Below are 8971 nucleotides of genomic sequence, written 5' to 3'. Positions count from 1 at the left end.
ACATGCCAAGATGCTCTTGCTCTTCAGTCTCGCGCGGGCGTCTTGTGCTGCTGTGCACCAAGGTGGGTCAGGGATCAGCAGCCAGCGCTGCGCTCGCCACGAAACTGACCTCCCCCTTTGCTGGGAACCAACATCGCCCGGTGCTGATACGATCGTATATGATTATTACTGTTGATTGATTTAGTATAAGAAAAAAATACTGTTCTGGCTAGAAATTTACGATCGTTTACGACCAAGCGAACAAACTGATTTTCTTATCTGCATCCCAGACCGGCAAATCCACACCGCACGGACTTGGTCAGTTGGTCTCCCTATGGATTACTACCGCCGAATCAGTAGCAGGCCGGTTATGTGCGCCGCATGGCAGATTGCTCCCGACAAAGGCCCCGTTCGCTTGTCTGAAACTTGGTTGAAAAACATTGTTCTAGCTGAAATGTTGTGAGAGAAAAATACTATTTCGGCTGAAAAAAGAAGCCGAACAAGCCGGATTCAAGGTCAGTCAAACGGGGCCAAAGGCGAGCCTTTTCCCTTTTTTTTACAAACAACCCCCCCCCCACCCCCCGCACGGGCTTCTCGCCGCCCAGGGCCGTGCCCATATGGGTGTGCAACCCGTACGTCCGTACAGGGCCCAAAAAATACAGGACCTCACAAAATAAGCCCAGTAATAGAAGACCCTACGTATTCTAGTGAGGTCAGAGCGGCAGAGCCCAGCTCGAGTCCAAGCACTCGTCTCCCGTCTCCGCAAGTCCGCAGCCCTCGCGACGACTTCACGTGTGTGGTGACGGCGCGGCGCTTCGTGTTCATCTCGTCTCCGGTCGGCGCTCGTCTGTTCATGTTCATCTAGCTAGCAGGCACCAACGATAGGAATAGGGCTGAGGCGGAGGCCCCGGCAGGACTGGATGTATTGTTTTTTTTTCAATTCCATCTGTATCTCTACCACATATAATGCACCGATAAAACTTCCCTAAAGCCACACAAAAAATTGTCTACCACAATCATAAACTCTCCTAAGTGCACCAAAAAAATGCACCCAACAAAACCTAACTTTTCAAATGGAAGAACAAGATTCAATCTGTACACCCCTTCCTCTTACTCACTCGTATCCAACTGACGGATCAAATCTCATCACTCGTCCCTCCTCCTCCACCTCCTCTTGTCCCACACCCACCCCACGCGCGAAGCGCGAGGTGTAACCCATACACACCTTGTATTAGATTTTTTTTTGTGAAATTAAGTTTGCTGTTTGGGGTATCTAACTTGCGGTTGATGTCGTATGCAGGGATGAGCTATTAGGTTTGTTTCAGAGAAACAATCTCTGTCATTTCTTAAATTAGATGGCTACATCAGGCTATGGCTTTGCCAATATTAGCTCTACAAAGTTAAGTAAGCCTTAGCTTCACATTGATGCAACCTACATGTTACTGGATTGAATTGTGATATATTGGATCACAGCCAGTTTAGGGCATTGGAGAAGGCATGAAGTTTTTCTCTACACAAGCCATTAATTATGAAATATTGAAATGACCTAAACATGTATACAGCCATGAGAACTATCTCTGTTTTGCTTTTTTTTCTTGCACCAAGAGTCAGGTAGCTAGAATTGAGAATTTATTTTTATAGCTGGCTAAATGTTTATGTAATTTGGTGAATTGTTTCGTTCAGCTATAATACTTCTTGTATGGTTGAACTATGTCCATTTGCCTGCAGCTCCAAGCTTGGTCTTTGTCTCCGTTGACGGGATCGACGGAAGACGTCTAAGCTAGCTGGGAGACTCTGTTGAAGGCTGAAATAGTCGTCAAATGTTTAGTATGCGAGACATGACTTTATTATGTCTTATTATGCATGAGTGTATTCCGGATCATATGCACGGTCGTATACAAATTGCGTGAGACTAAAACTATGAAAAAAATATCGTCGTTTGGTTGAAAATAGTTGTTTTCGAGTGCATCCCTAAAATAAAGTCATGATATTAACACGGCACTATACTAGTTGTACTAATTAAATCCTTCGCATGAAAGTCTCGAACTGCTTGTATAATTTTAATTTTATTCTTTTCATCTTTTTGAAGCCATGTCTATTACAAATCGATTTAGAAAATATGAATCTGGTTACCAAAAGTGTAAGAAGAAACAAAGAATTGAGGAGTTAACTCAATCTCAAAACACTAAGAGAACGATGTTATTCAAGTAAAGATTAGTTTAAAGGGTACTATTCTTGATATATCACATTTGCTCTACAGTATACATATTATTTGACTATATTTGGAACTTTGATTCAGGACTCACCTAGAGCTCCGAACAGGGCCTGTAAATCTGACGGCACGGCCCTGTCGCCGACGTGTACTGAGCGTTGTTTTCTCTTCAATCGGCAAACGTGATGCGCACAACTTTTGCGTGTTTTGGGAACTGAAAAATATCCAGACGTGCAAGGCTCTGCTCAGCTGTGGGCCGTGCTTGACGCTGGGATTGCAAGGGAAGTGACCTGTTGCCTCTTCGGTCCCCAATCTCTCTGCTCAGTACTTATACATCACGTCCACACCGCACGGTGTTGCTCGTGAGAGGAAGAAGCATCGTTCGGATCGGAGCTCATCAGGGGCGACGCGCGGTCGGAGGTGCCGCTGGCCGTGCTCCAGGACCGCGGCCAGGGCTCGACGGCGACGCCACGGCCGCCCGCCGACGCTGGCTCCGGTGACACCGGACAACAAGAGGTGAGCTCGCTCGGTCTCCCGCGCTGCGCCCTTAGCTCAGTAGCTGTTTGTCTCTTGCTGTATGCACTATGCTTGTATCACCGGCGTTGATCGGCGCATGAGCTGGCTAGCGCGGTGCAGCCGGCCCGCAGACGAACGGCTGGCTCACGTGGGGCGCTTTGCTTCTTGGGTGTCCCCGTTCGCCAGCCTGCTGGCTGCCTAGCCGCCGGAGAACGTTGACCAACCTTATGGTCTCGGAAACGAATCTTCCGAGTCGTTCGGCTGGGCTGCCGTTCGCTGGACTGATCAGCCCAGCCATTCGGCTGGCTCAAGTCCAGCCGAACGGCTATAAAGCTAGTTTTTCGCCATATCCGTCAGTCGCTCGTTCACTCACTCCGAACGGCAGCGTAGTCCTCCCTCCCTCACTCCGTCCCCCGCACCCCCACGCCTAGGGTTTTCGCCGCGCGGGTCGCCGCCGGTGTGAGCTCCGCTTCTCCGTTCCTTCCCCGGCGCCGTCGAAACCACCAAGTTTGTCGAAGTAGAGCGCCGCATCCCCCTTCAACCCGCCGACGTCAAGTAGGTACCCCCGGATCTGAGTTCACCTCCCTCCCTCCCCACCTGTTCGGACACCGCCGTCGTACCCACCTTCCGGATCCGACATCACTGTCGGCCCCCCTCCCCGACCCCCACTGGATCTGACCCCCATGTGCTCCTATTACAGCTAAGCCCGTCCGCCGCCAACGGATCCGTCTCTCAGTTCGCCGGATTCGCCAGCCTTCTCGTCGGATCTGCCACATTGGCAGCATCGTCCGCTTCGTCCGGCTCCTCTCCTGAAGGCAGGCACTGCATCCATCGTTCTAAACGCGCGAAGACTTCTAGCAAGGCAAGTCCCTTTGTATTATGACCTAAATCCCCTGTTTGTTACTCTTACAAGTGCTGCAAATTTTCTTGTTTGCTACAATCATCATACCATACAATTTGCAAATGACAACAGATGTCCAATGACCGTGCTAACTGGGATGAAGCCACCTTGAGGACCTTTCTCGAATTAGTCATAGAACAGAAAAACCTCTTGCACTGGAACCAATGAGGCCTCACGACCATCGGGTGGTCAAATCTGTATCCACTATTCGAAAACAAAACGCAGTTGGGTTATGAAAAGAAACAACTTCAGAACAAGTTGAATGACCTGAAGCAGTCATATTTCGCTTGGCACGACCTTCAAACCCACACTGGCCTGGGCCGTGACCCGATCACAGGAGGCGTCGCAGTTGACCCCTCATTTTTTTAGGATGGCAACGGGGTACTGTCGGTGCGGGACCTACGGGATACCCCGCAAGGAAGGGAGAAGATCTAGTCTAATTAGGATTCTTCCCCTGTAATCTTAGTAGCAGTGTTACTCTGTAATCCTACTAGGAATTCTCATTGTAAACCGACTAGGACTCTGACCTTCTGACTATATAAAGTAGGACAGGGCTCCTTAGATCGAGAGTTCAAGAGAACAATTGTACACAACACCACGCTTCATAATCAATCGGGACCATGCGTGAAGGATCCTTAGCCCTAGAGTACTCGAAGCCAAGGTGCTCTCGCTCCTTCAAAGGCTGAACTCGACAACGAAGAAAACTCAAGACAATGCCAAAACCGGTTAAACCCTGCTGTTTCAGCATACTAATCCTATCAAGGAATGGCTGGATTGCCTGAACCTCAGCAGACGACACAGGGTTCTTATCCCATCAGTCATTACCCACAGGACCAGATCTAGAGTGGACAGCAAGAGAAGGGATCAGATTGGCGGCATAAAACCAGTCGGCACGCCAATCCCTTACAGAATCAACCAGGTCATAGTCAAAGAACTTGCTCTTAAGACCCTGGCGAAATTGAATCCCACAACCACCAAGAACACTGGTGTCTTCACGGCGGGGTTGGGGTTTTCAGGCGAAAAAAGTAAAGAAACAGAGAAAGAGAAGGGAGAATTCTAAGGAAAGCTTCACAAAGATGAACGAAGACAGAAAGATGAAGGACTGCATTAGGAGCAAGATGATTCAAGCAAATCCCAAAATAGCTGAGAAATTGATGAAGAAAGGCAGAGGCAGGAAGGCAAAGTCCAGTACGAATGAAAGAGACAAAAAGAACGATCTCACCAGGACCTGGAGCAGGGACCCGATGCTCGTCTAGAACTCTCCATTCAACAAAGGCCTCGCTCTGGATCAAGCCGTCGCTGACGAGCTCACGGAGCTACTCTTCAGTTGTTGTCGGAGCCAGCCAAGACTTCTGGGCGGCCCTCATGGCCACAAACTCTTGATTCTCAATCACGGAGAGTGATGACTCCTCGTCCACGAAGGAAGACTGAGCCTTGCTTACGGTTTTCTTCTTACCCATGTACTGACGGAGACAAAAAAGAAACTAGGGGAAGAAAAAACTTAGATAGCGGCGCTAAAGACGGCGGCGGCAATGGCGACGGCGGGTGACTAAGAGCTAGGGTTTGAAGGCAAGAGAAGGGCAGTAAAGAAAAAGAAGATGAAGGGTCTTTAAATAGATTTTATAGCGTTAAAAACGGCCCACTAGGCCCGTTAAAGCACCGTGTGAGAACGCAATGGTCCATTTACTGACACAGCTAAAATGACGGAGGGCATAAATCCACACAATAGTACAATTCAACGGGCAGATTTCAGACTTATCCGTCCAGCACTACTGTGGAGTTATCAGATAACTGCAAGAACAACCCGTCAACCAAGAAGAAAAGAAGAGCAACTTCACAAGGAATATAGGAACTCGGTTCTTATGGAAAGAACTCGGGAATATCCTAAACAACTGGAACTACAGCATAAAAATAAATGACAACTCAGAAGACAAGATTCTTTCCATTACAAGCAACTTCAAAAATAGAAGATTACAAATCTTACAAGACCCAACGTACTCGGTACCATGAAAAGTAAAGTAGCAAAGAAGAACATGGACGCGGCTAGGCTTTGCAATGACTACGTGTCCCAAATTGCTACTCAAAAGGACAAACCGCTATCGGCTACACTATTTTCTTCAAAGGAAGGACACAGTGCATCCAAGGCAGAAATCAGCAGCACGGCAGGACAACACGGAGTAGAGAAGGCCGGCAGGCATCTGTCTACCTAAGACCGATGTGATGCTAGATATGGTGTTGATCTGCACCGGACAGTCTCAAGACAGGCGACGAAGATCAACCCAGAACTGCCAGATGAAGGAACAAAGTCCACATCACAAGACTTCCTCCAACTACCGCCACGTACAACCTGGTACAATGCTGCCACGGGTTTAGCCTACCTCTAATCCCTATCACAAGACTTCCTCCAGCTATGACAAGACACACAGGAACTACAAAACACGCTTGGGGGTTGCTCTACTTCATAAACTACCATGTTCATGACCACGAAGGTTTCTACAGAATGTTTAATGGATGAAAACAAGCACTCTAAGAAGGGTATTTATAGATCAAAGGAGCGGTGCACATGGACTAGGAGTACCAACGAAATAAGCCTAACAAAAGACACAGTGAAAAAATAGGACTCAATAATGGAAGACTCAGGCGAGAGGGAACAGTACTCAAAGACGGGCATATTCGAAAGAATATACCAGCACGGTGCAACCCGTGAACGAAAGACATTTACACTCAACCACCACCATACAACTACATCTAACAACAGCAGACTACCAGAGAATACACCAAAACTCTGCTTCCGAGTTCCTCCTGAACAAAACAACCTAGATATATGCTCAGGGGCTGCAAAAGGAGAGGTATACAGTTCTATCGAACAACTCGAAGACTTCTTCAAGACAGCAATTTTCAAACAACATAAGATTCAAGACCCTCCAGCTCCTTGTTCCAAATAAGAAGAGGCTCAGGGGCTACACTCAGTGAGTGCACTTCTTCCTTCAAAAAAGCGCATGTCACCAAGAAGACCTCTTCAAGACAAAGCTACCTCAAGGACTCCTGACAAAAAGAAGCCGGACCGCGCACGTCACCAAGAAGACCTCTTCAAGACAAAGCTACTTCAAGGACTTCTGACAAAAAGAAGCCGGACCGAGCTATATCCGAGTTCTTTTCGATAAAGAATCCAGGTATATGCTCGGGAGCCTTTCAACAAAGAATCGGAATGATTTCAAGATAAGACCCTCAAGCTCCTTGTACTAAATAGTAAGAGGCTCGGGGGCTACATCCAAATAGGAGTACTTTTTTCTTCAAAAAGATACATAGCCACGCAAAGATCTCACGGAGCGCTGCATGGTTTTGCTCAAGAAAGCACTCGGACGACGCTTGTTCCTACTCAACGAGGCTTAAAGGAACAAGACGAGGCTTCTAGAACTCAACTATGAAATGCTCGGAGGCTTGTCGGTGTGGGACCTATGGGATACCCCGCAAGGAAGGGAGAAGATCTAGTCTAATTAGGATTCTTCCCCTGTAATCTTAGTAGCAGTGTTACTCTGTAATCCTACTAGGAATTCTTATTGTAAACCGACTAGGACTCTGACCTCCTGACTATATAAAGGAGGGCAGGGCTCCTTAGATTGGGAGTTCAAGAGAACAATTGTACACAACACCATGCTTCATAATCAATCCAACGCAAAAGCTAACACCAACTGAACGTAGGGCTATTACTCGATCTACGATCGAGGGCCTAAACCAGGATAAATCGACTGTCTCTTGCGTTAACCATCGAGTTCTGCATACGCTGAAACCCGAACATACTGCCCCGGGTACCCCCGTGGCAGGCTATCGGTGGTCAAACATCGACAGCTATGGGACCCATGGGGTTTCCCACAGAGGAGAGAGAAGAAGACCTAGTCCAACTAGGATTCCCTACATGTAATCTTACTAGAACTAGTTACACGTAATCCTACTAGGATCTCTACTTTATAACTGACTAGGACTCCCGCCTCTCCTAGACTATATAAAGGAGGGCAGGGGTCCCTAGATCGGCACCTATACATAACCGACAGAACTCACAACCAAAACATACCTCGCAACACAACAAATAGCACAGGGCGCAATATACTATCCACACCAGACTGGACGTAGGGCGCCGTGACTTTTCGGTGTGCTGAACTAGTATAAATCATTGTCTCCCTGCGTTTACCATCGAGTTCCTACAAACGCCGATACCCCTCTAAACAAATCACCGTCCCGGGTACCCCGTGACGGGTTACCGGTGGTAAAACATCGATAGCTGGGGTCCCTAGATCAGCACCTACACATAACCGATAGAACTCACAACCACAACATACCTCATAGCACAATAAATAGCACAGGGCGCAATATACTATCCACACCAAACTAGACATAGGGCGTTGTGACTTTCCGACGTGCCAAACCAGTATAAACCATTGTCTCCCTGCGTTTACCATCGAGTTCCTACAAACACCGATACCCCTCTGAACAAATCACCGTCCCGGGTACCCCGTGATGGGTTGCCGGTGGTAAAACATCGATAGCTGGGGCGCCAGGTAGGGGATCTTGGGGCTTTGCATTCGAGAGCTCGATGGACCTCGATAGCATGATCTTCTCGATGGGATCAACCTTCATCTTCGGCTCGTGGATCTGCGAGGCAGGCGACGATGGCAAGCTCCAAAGCCATCTCCTCAAAGATTCGGTTCACCACGAAGACTTTTTCATTTCAGCAACGACGACAGATCAAATCACTAGAAGATTCATGTAGCTCGTGAATTCATTCAGTGCTGCGCGTTTGAATTATTGACAAATCGGCGATTCGATGTGACGCAACAAGACCAAGACGGAGTCGAAGACCTGGCTCGAAATCAATCTACGATGGCATGTTTTTGCGGGTTGAACTTTCGTCTTCGAAGCAAGACAGTGGGTTCCATCTACATCGAGAGAAGAGAATTTGCTGGTGAATCAGAGAGGAATTTCTCTGTTTCGTTGCCTGAAGAGGAAACAATTTCGCTGCTGCCGCACATGTTTCAAAACATACCTACCAGAGAGGTCATGGAGTATTTTCTGCTATATGCACACAAAGGATCACCAGGACATCTATTGCTCTTGCCAATCGTACTTGGAAGACATACAGGGGCACACATATTGCGTCATCGAACTCGAGACGGGAACTGAGTCGGCCAGGCGGAATTCAGGCGGAGTCAGATTTCATGGATCGCACGTCCGGTGCTTGAATTGAGTTAGAAGATTATGTCCGCATATGCAAGCAAGAAATGCACCAAGGATCGCACCGATCAAGATTACAGCCCGCGTGGCAACACCTACAATCGACAGGCCGACACGCCAGCGACTACCTCAAC

The 8971-nt window shown here is 48.0% G+C and overlaps 1 pseudogene; it reads left to right on the top strand.

The window, feature by feature from the left end:
- Nucleotides 1–2698: 2698 nt before the first annotated feature.
- Nucleotides 2699–8971, top strand: part of LOC136466044 (polyamine transporter PUT1-like) — a 35915-nt pseudogene continuing 29642 nt past the window's right edge.

Source organism: Miscanthus floridulus, chromosome 7 (assembly GCF_019320115.1).
Source record: "Miscanthus floridulus cultivar M001 chromosome 7, ASM1932011v1, whole genome shotgun sequence".
Classification (NCBI taxonomy): Eukaryota; Viridiplantae; Streptophyta; class Magnoliopsida; order Poales; family Poaceae; genus Miscanthus; species Miscanthus floridulus.
This window is presented reverse-complemented; position numbering and strand designations above follow the sequence as displayed.